We start from the raw sequence: 18286 nt of genomic DNA on the forward strand, positions 1-18286 counted from the left end.
TCCCTTCAGTCTGAGAGGAGATGCGACCCCAGAGCAGAAGGCGGTTTGAGTTCTCCACTTCAATCAGAGTGAATCCGTCATAACTGCATTTTCTGTGATTTTCATCATGAACCCCCGACAGCTCAGTGTGTTCCTCGCTGGTTCCATAACACTGGATGATCTATGAAATTGCATTGAAAGAGGCTTGAGTTCAGTGGCACCCGACATGCTCAATCCAGTGTTGGGATGAGTTTGACTGTGGTGTTGATGTCTGTACAGCTGGAGGAGGTTCACATTGAGCACAGGTAAAATACATAATACATTTTATGCTCACTTAAACCATTTACAGTTTACTGCATTGTTCTGTAATGATTTACAAGGGAAATAAATCATTTTGGATCAGATTAATCTTTTTGAATCATCCTGTATATATATATATTGTGTATACACACAGACCTGTCCAGGGTGCGTCCTTCCACCCAGTGACTGCTGGGATAGGCGCTCCAGCTCTCCCCAGAAGGATAAGCAGTTTAGAAGATGTATATGTGTGTGTGTGTGTGTGTGTGTGTGTGTGTGTGTGTTTATATATTTGTGGATGCATAAATGTGTTGCTTTATGTGACATCAGAGAAATAATGGCTGATTTACTTGCTACAAACTCTTTTGTTTCCAAAAAGTAAGGAATTTTTTTTTCCTGCATAATATGTGCCCTTTAAACCGAATAAACTAAATGTTTTTAAAGTTTGGACATATCATTCTGAACCAATGTTTTCTGAGCGCTCTCAGGGTCTAATGAAGACTGGAACACTGTAAGTGAATTAGAGTGAGTTCAACTATTTATTTCCCAATTAAATAATTATAAAACGTCTGTTCTCACTTAGAGCTGTCAGAATACATTTGGGAGAGCTGCGCTGCAGGATTTCCTGTCAGCACAAGAAAAAAGACGTTTTGGTAAAAGTACAAATTCCTGTTAGAAAATATTTCAAAATTTCTAATGATTATAATTAAACTTAATTTGTTTTTATTATTAAGACACTGTACTATTTCCAGTTGTTCTATATGGAAGAGACATTGCTCAGTGTTTTGTTTTGTACAAGGCCTCTCAAATTGTCTGCAGGCTGAGCTAAAAGAACATGTTTTTTTTTTTTTTTTGAAGCAGTCTTTCTTCTTTCTTCTGGAATTTAGTTCCAAATTGCATCTACCATCCTCTTTACCTGATGCCAATGCATCTGATCCAGCCAGTCAAGCACTTCTAAAGAAATTCATCAGCTGAAGCAGGTTTGGCAGATTGTGTTCGGAACTAAACTCCACAGGAAATTCGATCTCCAAGACCAGGTTTGGTGACCACCAAACAACGATGACCAACTAGCTTTCAGGATGCTGAAAACACAACTGACTGGCTACTAGGCTACAGCACAGCTGCTGCTTTGCAGCAAGAAAAAATGCAGCCAGCAGCCTTAAAAAACTCATAACCCATAGAAAACAGCACAGCGCTTCTAGTTGTCAGCCTTCAGGCTTGCCTGCATTTGCAATTGTACAGAAAATGGTCAAAGTACTTCATTATGTACACTATTATGTACGGTTACTGAGGGGTGTCTCATTATATTACCTGATCTCAACCCAAACCACTTGCCAGTGATGCTGCTGCACAAATATGTTCCAGTGGCTTTGCATTCCAATACTGAATGAACCAGTGCCATAAGTAGAACTACATTTCTGAGTTGTTTGTGAAAAAGAGAAAGCAAGGAAGCCTCCTATGTAGATTTTTGTCAGGATTTTTCCCCCCAAAACAACAGCAAAGTCGTCATGATCCTACCTATTATCACAATTCCAGCACCCACTCAAACAACAACTACCTGCATTTTAGATAGTCGTGATCTTATTATTAAGATTATTATAGAACAATTACACAAAACATCTGTACAGAAATCTTATTCTATGCTTTTTTTGCCAATACTTTTGGTAACACTTCTTAGGAATGTCATGTTTGTAACATCTATAAGCACATTTATAACATGTTACAATGCATTCATAAGGCATTATAAACATAGTTATAAATATTTACAAATATTTACACTACACTTTATAGCCATGTTCTTTATACATGATGAATTGTTAATATAATGCATTATAAGTAGTGTTAATAACATAAAATAAAAATAAAAGTTTATTTACACCCTGAGGTTTCCAGTATTATATTTCTCACTGCTGGTGCTGTTAGAGCTGCATCTTCAGGGATTCAGTCCTGCATATTCAGATGCTCCAAACAGGCCGTCCAGCCTAGAATCACTGCTACAATGTGTTTTTGCTTAGAGTGGACTGATACAACTTATGAGCTCTTATAATTTGTTATGAACAGTACTCATAATGCATTATGTTAATGATTCATAATGCATAATAAGCATATTTGTAATGCATTTTTATCAATATTTATAGCCATGGCTGTGATGCCTTATAACATGTTATTAATGTGTTTCTATATGCTCACAAATGTGACTGTTTGTAAGTTAAGCGATACTTTTTTAATCCCACAAACGGGGAAATTCCACCTCCGCATTTAACCCATCCGTGAAGTGAAACACACTAGGGGGCAGTGAGCACACTTGCCCAGAGCGGTGGGCAGCCCTATCCGCAGAGCCCGGGGGGGAATTGGGGGTTAGGTGTCTTGCTCAAAGACACCTCAGTCATGATCTGTCAGCACTGGGGATCAAACCAGCAACCTTCCGGTCACAGGGCCAGCTCCCTAACCTCCCGCCCACATCTGCCCACAAGGTACGTGCATGGACGAAGCCACACTGGAGAATGCGGGCAACGATCCCGCTACCTCTCGCAGGTAACTTGTAGTTCTGTACTGTGTAATTGTTCTGTTCATTCACTTCCATATCATATTCTGGTTGAAACGGTCAGGGGTGGCGTCATGCTTCCAAAAGTGGTGGGGCAAAATTTATTGTTTCCAAAAAAACAAACAAACAAAAAGAAAAACTAAAACTCCCTTTCTTGTCAATCTAATAACATGTCTACACATATCACAGGCATAGCACCATTGTTGAACTTTAAACCTTACTTGATATCTGCTTATTTACCGATTTGAATTTAGGAAAGCGGGTTGCTGAGGCGTTTCCAAAGATATGCTCTGCAATCCATGCGCCAAAATCAAAAACATCTTTGTTTCTGTTATTAACCACAGCTTAAGCTGCATGAACGACATGAGTGTCTGTGAAGAGTAAAATGTTGAACAGGTAGATTACGCAGGCAGAGGAAAGGACACTCTGGTGTTGAATTCCCTCTTGAACAGTTCTTTGGTGCGGACCTCAATATGGGCAGTGTTCACCTGCTAAAGCAGACCAAACTAAAGAAAAAGTTTGATGCGGCCACACCAAACAAGTAGGTGTGAAAGAGCCTCAAGTTTAGCTTGGCATCAGTAGGAAATATTCAAATCGACATGAAGGCTTTATTGTTTGGGAAATGTTCGGCCTCCCAGCTGAAATGGAGGTTTTGAGTGGTCACCCTGCTCCCCCCTTGGTTCTGGCAGGTGAAACGCCCTCTTGCCCCTGTGGTTATGGCAGCCCTGTCTTTGTAACGGATTGAAGCTCGCTGGTTGGATCCAAGTACAGATTTAACTCCTTATTACACACTAGGGCTTATTAGCATCAACCCAGGCTGAATCCCAAACGGCTCTGTACTCCCTAAATAGTGTGCTATGGAAGTCCAGAAATAATCCTGCAAGCTGCATTAGATTATTCCGGTAAACGGCGCAGCCTTTGGTGCAGTAAATACACAGTTCAGTTGTTGTGAATGTGGTCGTAGACGTGTGTATGTCGTGGATTTTACAACGGCTTCGAACAGCTCAGCCAATCAGAATTTAGGACCGGAATTATCTGTTTTCTAAAAAAGCAATAAGCCACTTGAGAGCATGCGTTACTGTGATTTTATCACCCTTGTGGCTTATTGCTTTAATAACTACAGTGCAAACTGGCTGAGCCTTTCTGAGATTATAGAAGTGTGCAATAAAACCTTGTGCCTTCTGGTGGGCCCTGGCCAATTAAGGGGTTCATGACAAAACAGCTGTAGCTACAATTGAAAAACAAGTAAACACAAGCCCACACAAACGGATTCAAGTCGTAATCCAGAAGCAGAGAAAGGTTGAATATCCAGGGAATCAGAACAGCAGAGCAGTAGTAAAGGCTTGGAAAAGACTTGGCATGGGCATACAGACCAGGACGAGTATTAAAAGCCCCGTAAATTACACACAGTAGATTGTAAGTGCAGGGTGAAAACAGCTCTGTACTGGGGAGAGGGTGGCCTCTGGAGGTGTGGAGGAGAATCCCCAGTCTTATTTGTGAGTCTTCTATTTCAGCAAATGATCCAGGTCGTCTTTAGTGGTAGTTTTCTATTATATTTAGATTTTCATGTCACTTTTTTTCGGAGAACGTGGAATAATACAGACACAGATTGCGTGTCAGACTGTTTTGCATATTAGCTATCAGTCTAACAATGGATGTCTGATCTTTCTACCAACACCATGAATTTGTTTTCTGGTTACCTGAAACTGGGCTAATGTTAAATAATCAGCTAATCATTTTTGTCCAATTGTTACTACAAACACATTTATCATTTATACCTACCTGATACATGACAGCATTTTGCTCTGGGGCTGACTCTAGAGACGGACTTTTTCCCTATTTTTAGCAGCTCTATTTAGCCTCCGAGGCACCGTCTGTGTTCATTTTTGTTCATCTGATTTGAAATTAACACTGCAAATGCTAATGCAGCCCTTCTGTTTCCACGTTTCAGCTTTTATTTACCTGCTTGGGTTTTCTGTGCCTGGTCTTCCTTCGTTGTTTTGCAAGTCCAACACGAAGGCTAAGGAGCTTTCTCCCCGTTGCATCATTTTCAGCACTGCTGATGAGCCCATGAGAGAGGATACCACAAAAGTTCTCACAGAAAACCCACTGATCTCATCGCTTTAGCAGCGCGGGATGTTCTGCTCTGTTTTCCTTCATCTATTATGGCAGTGAATCTTTTTTTTTGCTCCTTTTAAAAACAGTGAATCTAGGCCAAAGCGAATGCAAACCAGCCTCGATTAGCATTTAGCATCCTGGGCTGTGATGTCTTCTTTAATGCAGGCCTGCATAAGATAAGATAAGCTCATCTCAGAAAGAATCTGTAATGATTGAGAATGAAATTTAAATCAAAGTATGGCGAGTGGGTAGCAGCACGACTTATTTTCTATAGTTCTACCAAACAACAACAACAACAACAACAAGCAAATCCTTGATTGATGCCTCAGCATCTCTTGTGGCGAAGCGGCGGCACAAGCGAGACGTAATTAGGGTTTTTAAAGCTCGCTGTTATGCAACCGCATCTGACTCTGCGTTTGTGGAGAAGCCTTATTCTGCACCCCCCCACCCCCTACCCCCCCCCCAGCAAACACCACCCATTTGCTTTTGTAGAAAGAAAGTTCTAGCGACAAACGAAATGAATGAATATCATCCTCCTGTTTGCAGAGTGAGCAGAAGTTTGAGTTTCATCTGCGACTAAATCAGATTTCACATAAAAAAAAAAGACACAATAGGGATGGAAGCAGAGGAAAGTCATTCATAATTCAGCAGCGTGGTGGGGGAGGAGAGGGGACTCCGTCACTTTTCCTGATAGGCACTTATCAGTTTGCTCACAAACGCTTCTGCTGCGCTGCAGGGAGCCCGAGGAGTTACTCCAGTGCGGAGTAATCGGATTCATGTCTCCTGGGGACTTGACTTTTGCCACAGCTGGTCCCTAATGCCCTTGCCTTTAATGTGTTTGAGGGCTGGAGAAGCTCAGGTTGCTGGTGTTTGTGAAGGTATTTGGACACTAAGACTTCAGCTACTGCTCAAAGGCTTGGAATCATTGTTTTCAGGGTCCATAAAAACAGAAAATTCCCCTCACTAACATAGTTTAATGTTATGTGAAGAAAAAAAAAGTCTAATTGTGGCATTCACATTCCTGAGTTAAGGGGTCGGCAAACCCCAAACATGAAGATGAGTCGTTTTGTCCTTTCAGCAAAAATCAAAACACAATGGGAGCCACAATATTAAGATTAAGATTAAGTGACCCTTATTAGTCCCACAACGGGGAAATTTCACCTCCGCATTTAACCCATCCGTGAAGTAAAACACCACATACACACTAGTGAGCACATACACACAAGGGGGCAGTGAGCACACTTGCCCGGAGCGGTGGGCAGCCCAATCCACAGCGCCCGGGGGGCAGTTGGGGGTTAGGTGTCTTGCTCAAGGACACCTCAGTCATGTGCTGTCGGCTCTGGGGATCAAACCGGCGACCATCCGGTCACGAGACTGGATCCCTAACCTCCAGCCCACGACTGCCCCATATTTTATGTCCATTTTACCATCTTGGCTGTAAACATGCCTCAGTATGTTTTAATGTGTTAGTACAGGATAACAAGTTTAGTATAAATGAAAACACAGCCTTTGCTCTGCTTTAAGCTTTAGTCACTTTTCTCACATCTCCGGCAGGAAACTTTTCCAAAATCGGAATAGTTTCTTGTAATGTCTCTTAACATTCGATTTTTTTATGAGGCTGAAGTCGCTTCTCATTTGCCAGCTTCTTGTTCTAATTTTAACGGTAAGCACCATTTAAGGTGCAACGGGAAAATTTGAACAAAAAGCTTATTGACAGTTTCGTGTTGCAGATTAAACGTCAGGAACCAGACGAGTGCTTATTAATGCAAATAAGTCCATTTGTCTCTAAATCGTCAATGTCCGTCTCTTTGCCTTTTCGTTAGCTACTAGCGAGGTGAGATTGCTGTCTGCGTTGCTATGGTGCAGTCTGTGTGCCAACCTTTCAGGGGTAAAGACTGAATTAGTAGTTACACATTAACCCCAGCGTTTAAGACCGTTTAAGACCAGCATTTAAGACCATCTCCCTCACGGTCAGCTGTCATCGGACAGAAGGCAGGATACACCCTGGACAGGTCGCCAGTCCATCGCAGGGCACTGAACCACCAGCAGAGCTTTATTTTACTGAAAAGGAGGATTATTTTATTTTTACCTAAAAATTGAATTCTGCTGTGGAGGCACAACAGGGCAGTAAAAGAGCTGCATGCAAGGCTGGTGCTGCATGCTGCCAACCCTGCCCTAGTCCATACAGTCCTTTTACTAACCTGTTTTGAATGAATTACTTTTGTGATGTCACAAAAACAATGCATTTACATTTACACTTATTCAGTCTAATCTAATATTTATTGATTAAATATGATTACAAATATGATTAAAAGTATAAAATGTATAATATATCAATCCTGTAAAAATGCCACAATATAAAAATATACACAATAAAAAAATTGTTGCTTGTTTTTTGACCTGCAAAGACGACAATCCAGTTTTCGTCTAGGTTTGATCAATTCTACGTATTTTGATGGTACAAATGTATTCCATCAATGAGTATGTTTACATGCATCTAACAATCTGATAACTACAGAAAATCAGATGTTGTCAGTATTTAAATCTTTTTGTCAGGCATGTAGTTTTTTTCAGCATCGCTTCAAAGGTTTTGCCGCCTTCTCACAGCGACACTGCTTGCTTATTTCTGGTACTGCCGTCTCTTCCGTGCAGGCACAGATCGAGAAATCAGAAAGAAATCAGAGTAAGAGTGCTGAGTAGTCTGATTACTGAGCTAAAGTCCTGCCTCTTTATCAGATTTCTTAATTGGATGTCTAGACCTTACTCCGATCTAAGAAATCAGAGTGTGCTGTTTACATGATCATTTGAATAATCAGATAACTGCAGGAATCTGATTGTGATTGGATTATTGAGTGCATGTAAACGCACTCAATGTTATTGAAGATAAACAAAGGTTCAGCTGAGGGACCTCCAAAACAGGTGGAAACTGTGTTTTATGTAAATATGTATTATATGTTTATGTAATGTAAAAGACTTAAGTGTTTTTTTTTTTATCAGTGGTGTTTCTGTTCAAGGAACTGACTGTTCTTGTTAAATAATTGCGTGCTACATGCGCAGAAAACAGAGATAGGCTGAAAAATTTAAGAGCGCTCCTTTAACACCCTTCAGTTTTCAGACCTCTTGAAAAGCGAAGGCATTAAATGAGGTTGGCGTTAAATGAGAGAGACAAAACATGTAAACATGCTGGCGAACTGAAGCGGTGCTATGGAAAATGACAGCTTCTGGAATGTTTCCCCCCGTTTTTTGGTTTCACGTCTGATCTAAGCCCTTCCTGGAAACGTCCTTACCAAGTTCAAGAGCTTCCACTAACAAGCCCTGTTAGATCAATTTCCTCAGATTCTGTCACTTCCAGTTGCACTAATGGTGCCTTTGGAAGAGCTGCAAATTGTTAGCTTTCTAAGAAAACAAAAACTTTTGTTCTTCTACGTGAAATTTGATTGTTGAGTCTGCTTTTCTTCGTTGAGTGAACATTTTTGGTGCCCCTCACTTTTGAAAACATCACTTACTTCATCTGGTTTCGGTTCACTGTACATATTTGGGTCAAGTGAGGTAAAGTGGTCCACTTATGATTTGTGGTTTGTGTGGGTCCATGTACCAAAAACACTCTTCATTTTTACATCACCTCTTTTTGTTTTCTCCTTTAGAAATAAAGACACTGCTTTTGTTAATGTAGTTTTAAGACTGATATATGCGAATGATCTCCCTTCTGATTGGGTGCCTTACGTCTCATTCAAAAAGCAGCCCAGGCTGCAGCACTACTTTTAACTTCAGGCCAAATTGGTAGGGCCAAAGTGCTGTAGGCTAAATAGGCAGACATATATAAATGCATTCTTTCTCCTGATATCACAAAAACAATTACTTCAAAATGGGCTTAGTGTTATATAAGGCCTGAATGGACTGTGTATGTACATTATGTAGTATGTTGTACATCAAGTTCTACTTTGTAGCACGTTAAACTCTTTTATTTGAGAAAAAAAAGTAAGTAAAATGTAGTTGTCTATAATATGGGCCTCTTTACTTAAATCCCACTATGATCAGGTAAAATGGGTCATTGGTTTAGCCAAAGTGGGTCAGTGAAACTGGACGGTGAAACCATTGAGCAGTTCAGATGTTAGATGGCTCTCAATGGAGTTTATTATAAATAAGAACACTATGGAATTCTGGAATTCTCCTCACCATAAACCATATATGTATACACACACACACACACACACACACACACACACACACACACACATATATATATATATATATATATATATATATATATATATATATATATATATATATATGGTTTATGGTCTAGTGCTAGTCTGGTGCTGGTTTAGCTGGGCTTTATAGTTGACCAGCATAGCATCACCCAAACACAGTTACAGCTGTAGTGTTGGTCTGGTTCTGGTTTAGTTGGTCACCCAGCATGGTCAAGGTAATATTACCATGGTGGCATATCTGTATGCCACTTACTACATTATTCTCCTTTTAGAAGTGTGTATATAACCCGACATCTGCAGGTATACATTAAATACCTTTATTATTAACAAGTCACTGACAGAGTTAGCAAATGATGCTACCTTGAACTTACCTTTCATGGTTAATGACAGACAGTTAGTTAGCGGTTAGCTAATGCTAGCTTAAACCTAGTCTTTACACAACAATCTCAGTTTGTCAGATGAATTCAAATGTCTGTGTTTTACAGTGGTTATTTCTGAATGTATTTCATTTCAGCAGTTAGAAAAGTTAACTAGATGGCTGAGGTTATTTGATCTAAATGGATTGATTAGTATTCATGTATTCAGTATTACTAGCTGGTTCATTTTGGCCAGTTCTTGACCAGCCTCGTTAGCTTACATTGTTGAGCACGCTTATAAATGATCTTGAACTCTTATAGATTCGTTTCTGTAATCACCTCAATATAACAGCCAAAATTAAAAGGCAAGATAGTTCCAATAATCGCAAAGATGCCCAAGGAACTTTCAAACTTGCACCTATTCTGCTGCACCCACAGCTCTCGTCTTGTGTTTTCCATTTCTGTCATTTAGGGAGCAAATTACTACATTGTGTGGCCAATGCTACTTGGACCTAAGTGCAAAAATACATCATTAAAAGACTTCAAAGTCCATTTAATTTTTATTAACCCAATCATCCTAACACACACACACACACATCTTCTAAACCACTTAGGCTTCTGGGTAGCGGGAGAGCCACCGGTCATTGGGTGGAAGGCAGGATACACCCTGGACAGGTCACCAGTCCATTGCAGGACAGACAGACACATACATTCACACACACTCACACCAGGGGTAATCTAGCAACACACACATGGAAAGAACACACAAACTCCACATAGAAAGGATTCTGGTCGCCCGGCCGGGGAATCAAACCCAGGCCCAACTCATACTTCAGCCCAGCTATTAAGTAGTTTAATGTTCACCCCTAGAAGATGTTATTACTGTTATTTTGCTGTAACTTAATTATTACATAATTCCCCACGACCCTGAGGGAGAAGCGGCTTAGAAAATGTGTGTGTGTGTGTCTGTGTGTGTTACACAATTCTTTTAATGTAAATCATTTTTACCTTTCTGATTTGTCAATGTGAAAAAAAAATTCTTACATATTGAGGAAAACATTCCTTCCACAATGCAAGACTGTACTCAGTCTTATTTGATGAGGGATAATGTCACTGAAGTCAAATCATAATAAAACGACCTACAAACACAAATGTGGCACTGATTGAAAGTTTATAACTCACATTTTTGGCAGAAATCCTCTACTATGACTGGGAAATGGGAAATATTTCATATAAATGTAAAGATGCCTTTGTTTCTGACAGTAATAGCTGCAAATTTCAGGCCTAAAAATGTAAACAATGCACTAGAATCTTCATAACGAGTCCTTTGTTTTTTTTTTTTTACACTTTTACAGTTTAACCTTCTTGCTTTCATGATAAGTCAGTGCTTCCCCACCCTGGTCCTGGTGTTTAAACACCCTTGATCCCCCTAAGCAGCTGATTAACAAGCCCTTCCTCAATTAAAGTGTGAGCAGTAAGGCACAATGTGGAGGACAGGGGGATCAACAGTTGTGAAACACTGTTGGAGGGGATATCATGATTGCCTGCTTTGTAGGTACTCATTAAAACCCCATCAAGGCCCAATGTCTTTAACCTGTAACACATTCTATTACACCACCTTCACACTACTAACCCCCCCTCCCCTTCTCTTCCACTACCCCACTACCCCGCTTCCCCACTCCCCCTGCCCCTGCATCATGCATGTCTAAATGAGTATTTAACCTCCAGACCCAGGCCAGGTCTGGTTATTACACAGTAAGCAGCACGGCTGTGACTGGCCTGCAAGTGTTGTGATTAATCAGGGAGGCGAGGCTGCGTGCACCATCACTTCCTGTCGAGCCTGTCGTCCTGGGGAGTGGGGGGCTGCCAATGCTGCGACAAATTTGCATAATGCACAGGACAGCATGTTGTTACTTAGCAGACTAGTGAAAAAATTTACATTTGTGGAAAATCAACAGACTCCAAAAAAATAAAGCAATTAAAACACTGAAACGTAACCAGCATTGCTAATTTAGGATACATTTAAATAAAGGGGATATCCCTATAGTGAGGATGACCACCACCAACTAGACAAATTCTTCACTGTAGGTGTCCTAACCAGAGAGAATCAACTAGCTGATATAGCACCATGGCTGGTTTGGGCTAATTCACCTCAGGCCTACATTCTTCAGCACAAAGCAGACGTCTGGGCAAATGGTTGAAGACCATCATCATTTTTCCACAGTACTGAACTTTGTTTTCTTTACAACAGTCAACTTTTCTACATACCAAGCTTTTTAGCTACGTAAAGGCCTCAGCATACGTCTTGGGGAAACAACAAACACCTGGCTTCAGTGAACAATATGACATGATTGCAGAAAACAAACAACTGCAGACCTCGAGTGGAGGCTTTGTTCGCCGCATCGTACAAACGGCAGCTGGGCGAACTTCGCAGACAAAGACACTATGCAACAAAGCCTGTGATTGGTCGGTAAAAAAAGAGGCATGACTAAAACAAATATGGACAACTTTGAGGTGCTTCGTTTTTGCAAGCGGTGCAATCATTGCTTTGGCACAGACACCAATATTTCACCATTAAACGATGAATACTAAATGAATTTCTGAATATAATGAATTCCAATGAGTTCCTAAATGTAAGATGTTAAGTCTGTTATTTGGTAGTACTAATAGTAAAAACCAAAACATATAAGTCATTTTATTCTGGACTTCCCTGATGCCATTGTAAGAAATGTGATAGAAGGGATCTGGCCCTGTGACCAGAAGGTTGCCGGTTCGATCCCCAGCACCGACAGTCCATGACTGAGGTGTCCTTGAGCAAGACACCTAAGCCCCAATTGCTCCCCAGGTGCCGTGGATAGGGCTGCCCACCACTCCAGGCAAGTGTGCTCACTGCCTCCTAGTGTGTGTGTGTATTCACTAGTGTGTATGTGGTGTTTCACTTCATGGATGGGTTAAATGCGGAGGTGGAATTTCCCCAGTTGTGGGTTTAAAAAGTATCACTTAACTGCATTAGAGGAGCAGGGAAAAAAACAAAACAGGACAGGCAGAAAGTGAGTTGAAAGGTTGTGAAGATGCTTTCAGCTTCATGCAGCCCTCAAGAATTTAATTTCACAAGAAGTATGCTGAGGCCTTATGTAATAGCCTGTGCTAGGAACTAACAAAACTCAGCTGAGTTTCCACAAACTGCAACGATAAAAGTATTATTCCTCGCCTTAGTGCCAACTTGGTGTAAAACGCAGCTGCATAAATGTTGCCAGTTACCTAAGGACAGTTTTGGTGGTCATTTTTTTAAAACGATTTTTCTCCAATTTTCACCCCAATTTAGTTGTATTCAATTCCACCCACTAGTTAAGGACTCCTCCAATCAAACGATACCACCAGCTCCAGGAGAGCAAAGGCAAGCACAGGCTTCTTCCGAGACCTGTGAAGCGACACTGCATCTTTTCAAACTGCCTCATCTAGCATTGCACTGAATGATGGGGAGAGAAGGGAAAATCTTACCCACCCAGAGAATGAGGCCAATTGTTCTCTCCTGAACTCACAATCTCCTGATGATAGGGTCAACACTTAGATGGTTGCGACACTCGGGAGCCTGCCTTTATTTGTTTGAGGTGGTAAAAAGGCCCAAGGATGCAAGAACTCAGCATTGATGGGTTCATCATGTATTACAAGGGCATACAAGGGGCAGTCGTGGGCTGGAGGTTAGGGAACCAGCCCTGTGACTGGAAGGTTGCCGGTTGGATCCCCTTGGCTGACAGTCCATGACTGAAGTAGCAAGGCATCTAAGCCCCAATTGTTCCCCGGGCGACGTGGATAGGGCTGCCCACCGCTGGGATAGGCTCCAGCTTCGCCCCCGCGACCCTGACGGAGAAGCGGCTTAGAAAATGGATGGATAGATGGATGGATGGATGGATGGATGGATGGATGGTTTTGATGTGCTAACGCATGGGTCGTGCATTAAAAATATCTGATAAGTGACACATTAGCTCAAATAAGCATTAGTTAGCTATAAATGTTATCAATGTATATACACAGATTATAGAGACCTAGGCTTTAACCACCAAGTGGTAGAAAAAATAAAAGTAAACATCAGCAGACACACTGTGGCAATATGTGACTTTACATCCCAGTAAATAGCTTTTATTGTAATGACACAATATACAAGTCTGCATCCCAGTGAATCCTTAATGCTCCGTCCAGCTGCAGCCACAGCAGGTGTAGTTGCACAATGTAATTCGAAACCTCAATAAATTTAAAGTAATGTGTAGGAAAGCCACAGAAATCTAATGCCACAGCAGGCAGGGCAAAATAATCAGTTTTACCTTTGAGCTCTCAGGGGTTGCTCAGCTGGCATTAACAGGGAGGACTCCGTGTATACATGTGTCTATAGCTACTCCTCTGTGACTTTTTGTTGGACTGCACAATTGAAAAAGTCAGTTGAGTTAGAATCAATTTGTCCTTGTAAAGGTCAATGACAACACAAAGGCCTGTTTCTGGTTTCTGCATGATATACGACGTGATATAAAACAGATCAAGTTCTTGTCCAGTCAGTCATTGCGTTTCACCTCAAACAATTCCATAATGTACTAGATATAGATACACCTTCAGTACATATATCCACCCCGAGTTTACATTCATAATGTCTTTTATGCTTAAAAATAGATTAAGTGACCCTTATTAGTCCTACAATGGGGAAATTCTACCTCCGCATTTAACCCATCCATGAAGTGAAACACCACATACACTCTAGTGAGCACACACACTAGCGGCCAGTGAGCACACTTGCCCGGAGCGGTGGGCAGCCCAATCTGCAGCGCCCGGGGAGCATTTGGGGGTTAGGTGTCCGCCGGCCTTCCGGTCACGAGGCTGGTTCCCTAACTTCCAGCCCACGACTGCCCCAGCTCAAAAATATGAACAAAAAGTGTGTATTCACAAAAATAAACAAAAGTATGTTCAAATAAATTAAATCAATAAGGAAGAAAAACATATTCAGACATCACAAATGAATAATATTAGTGTGTTGTTGCAAAGTAATTGTTGGCAATTACAGCTTTAAGACATCTACACACACACTGGTACATGTCAGTACCTTTAGTCTGTCACGATTGGCCCCTCCCAGTCCTGTCCATGTGCTTTGTGTTTTGGATTTGGATGTGTGTTTGTATTGGTTCAGCCCCCTGATTGTTTTCACCTGTCCCTCATTATCCCTGTTTTATGAGCCCTGTGTTTGCCCCTTGTCTTTACAGGTCTTTGTTTGATTTGTTTGCGTTGTTCGATGTGTTTGAACCTGTTTGTCATCATGTCTAACTCTCGTTCTATCCGTGTTGGCTCATTGACCCTGGACCGTTTTGACCGTGACCCTGGATTTGCCCATGATAAAAGTCGCTTGTCTCAGCACATGCGTCCTCTCTCCCCATTACATAGTCAGGGAACATAACGGTACCATAATCCCTTGAAATTATATTTTCTAAGTTGTACTGACTCCACACACCCCGTCTCGTCTCCAGGCTTTTAATTTTACTGTTCTATTTTGAAACTTTGGATTATGAAATAATCCTGGAAAAACGTATTTGAGGTATACATTTGGACATTACAACCACTGCTGTACCTTTGAGGGAACATCTACATTGTTTGTACCTTGATAAATGAAAACTGCACCTGCACAGAGCCTTTCTTAGCTTTAATTGCTGTTGTAATTCATTTAATTGTAATTAGCTTTTTGCTGCATTGTAATTGAGCTTTGGCCTTTCAGTTCCCCATGGGCTCCTCTGATAGACTTCCCTTTTTTCCAATGAGATTCAAGTCAGAAGGTTAGCTAGGCCAGTGGCGCAAAAAGGGGGTATGCAGCGTATGCGGCGCATATGGGCGCTGCACTAGAGGGGGCGCCAAAACGATGCCGGAAAATTATTTCTAGTCTGCATTTTCTGTAAGAGCTGTTTGTTCAAGTCTGATAATATACATCAAAAAACAGCACAGCACTAATCAGGCGCCCATCCACTCCGTCCCCTACCCTCCTGTCATTTGCTCCCAAACACAGGCGCTTGAGAACGCACCCCATAGGGAACGCGTCAAGGCATGTGTTTTTTTTTTTCAAAACAGAAAACGGAAGAGGGAGAGAGAAAAATATGTTGTAGGGATGAAGAAAAGCTTCTCAAAGTGGTTGAAAGACAGCAGGTTGGTCAGTTTATACGCTTTATTCACCTACGTCACCTTTGTCTACCAAAACGAGACTGTAGGGTACGAAAGTAGCGTTGGACCACTGGGTTCTAGCAAAGCTGCCTCACTGCTGCGTTCCCAAATGCACTTATTCAAAAATAAAGGAATCTAATAGAGGTCAAACCTTCCATAGTTTCCCCAAAGATCCCCGTGAACCGTGAATAGATTCACACAATCAGAAGAGATCGCCTTTTCAGTTTAAGATGTATGTTACTGTGCTAGCTAAGGCTAGCCATATTAATATTACCCAGCCAGCCAGATGCCAGCCAGGGGGGCGCCGATAATATGTTTGCATCCACCTCAGAAAGTATGTAGTTGCACCCCTGAGCTAGGCCATCATACACCTTTAGAGAGACCAGTCTTGAGCTGTTCTGCAGTACATTTGGGATTGTTCCAGTTGAATCAGTCCCATATCACGATGCTCCCACCTTCATGCTTCGCTGTGGGTGTGGTGTTTTTAGGGCTCATACATGCAATGCTACGTTCTTCAAGGTGAATTGTTGCCTAGGAGTTTTTGTTTGTTTTGTCTGACCGGAGCACGCTGTTTAAAAGAGTTCTGATTTGTTAAAATGCTTGTGTGCAAATTTTAGACACACACCTCTGCACTTCTTTTTAGCAGAGGGGTTTTGTGAGGGGTGAGGTGAAAGAGGTGATAGTCCTGCAGTTCTTTGCTTATTGTTCTAATGCTTATTGTCTTGCTGTTGTTACTGCTGCCTTCAGGTCGTCCTTCACCTGTTTTCAAGTGACTCCTGGATATTCTCTTACCTTCCTCATCGTTAACCTCTGAGTACTTTGTGAAATCTTGCATGGTGTACCTGTCCTTGGCCGACTCCACCTCCTGAAAAAAAAGTTCTGTACAGGTACGATTTTTGTGCATTAAGGTACAAACAATGTAAATTTACATTTACGGCATTTGGCTGACGCTCTTATCCAGAGCGACTTACAATTGGATCATTTTACACAGGCAGGCCAAGGCAGTGTTAGGAGTCTTGCCCAAGGACTCTTATTGGTAAAAGTGGCTGAACACCTGTTTCCACTCTTTGTGCTTGTAATGAAAGTAATGTCTTCTGGCACTGGGAATGCACTGGGAAATGAAACAGGATGTACACTCTTAAAAACATGGTTCCTCAAGGGTTCTTTAGTTAAAAAAAGGTTCTATATAGAACCACGAACGTGCAAAGGACCCTTGCATCATGACAGGGTTCTTCAGATTGGCAGAAGATGTGCATGAATGCGCTGTAGATGGTTCTATATAGAATCTTTTTGAAAAGGGCACTGTAGTACCAAAAGAGTTCTTCTGTTGTTACAAGCTTGACACCATAACGATAGAAGAACCCTTTTGCATGCTATGTAGAACAATTTTCAAAAAAGTTCATTACAGAACCATCTACAGTACATTTTTCATCAGTCTGAGGAACACTTTCATGATGCAAATAACCTTTCGATCATGCCAAGGTTTTAATTTGACTGGTCATGGTTCTGTTACATGTCATGTCACGGCTGTTACAAAAACAATCAACATTTTAACTCTTCACTGGTGCTGTAACGCCTATAGATGGCAGACTAATGTTTGTTTTTTTTTAGCTCTTAACTAGGAAGCAAGACAGCTAATCAGCCAATTTGGCCACTGTAGGCTCATCGTTTAATAGCTGTATACTCAGTTCTTAATCATAACTTTTTTAACACTTAATTTGGATGGTCCACTTTAGATGCTTTGGAGATACTTCATTTACTTTGAAGTTACGCTCAATTAAACATCCACTAAATTCACTCATTTCCTTTAACTCTAAATCTGAATCAAATCCTAACCCTAACCTCAACTCAAAACCTAAACCCTCACCCTGGTCCTAACCCTAACCCCAGCACTGAGTTTCAACAGGTAGTTTGTTAACAATTTGCTAATCATTCTGTAGATCCTCCTCCTCCTCCTCCTCCTCCTCCTCCTCCTCCTCCTCCTTCTTCTTCTTCTTGCAGTCGCCACAGCGGATCATCTGCCTCCATCTTGCCCTATCCACTGCCTCCTCTATTTTCACACCAACCATCTCCATGTCCACCTTCACTACATCCATAAACCTATTCTGAGGTCTACCTCTTCTCCTTCTACCCCGCAGCTCCATCTCTTACATTCTTTGCCCAATATATCCACTAGATAATCTATAGGGGACTAAAGTGGACTATCCAAATGAAGTGAGACACAACTTTTTACATGCCAGTTAATTGACAGCTTAATTTTCATGATTATGATAGGCCTAATTAGAACCCCTGAAAATGAAGTGTGCACTCAGAGAAGTTAGAGGTTCTTTTTGTACTTCAGTGAGTGTAAGTTATTTGGCTATTTGCAAAATGCAGCCAAGGATTTCAAAATGTTGTAATGGCAAGTGGGCACATTATAGTTAATTTTAGCTTGCTAATGTTATCTAACTACTAAACTAGGCAAGATTCAATGATAGAAGAGCTTGTCATTCATTACTAGTGCAAAAGATCAGGCTCAATAGATTCAAGTCCATGGTTTATAGTGTAAGAACATAGTGTATATTGAGACACAGGGCACATCTCTTTTTTAG

This window comes from Pygocentrus nattereri, chromosome 20 (assembly GCF_015220715.1).
Source record: "Pygocentrus nattereri isolate fPygNat1 chromosome 20, fPygNat1.pri, whole genome shotgun sequence".
NCBI lineage: Eukaryota > Metazoa > Chordata > Actinopteri > Characiformes > Serrasalmidae > Pygocentrus > Pygocentrus nattereri.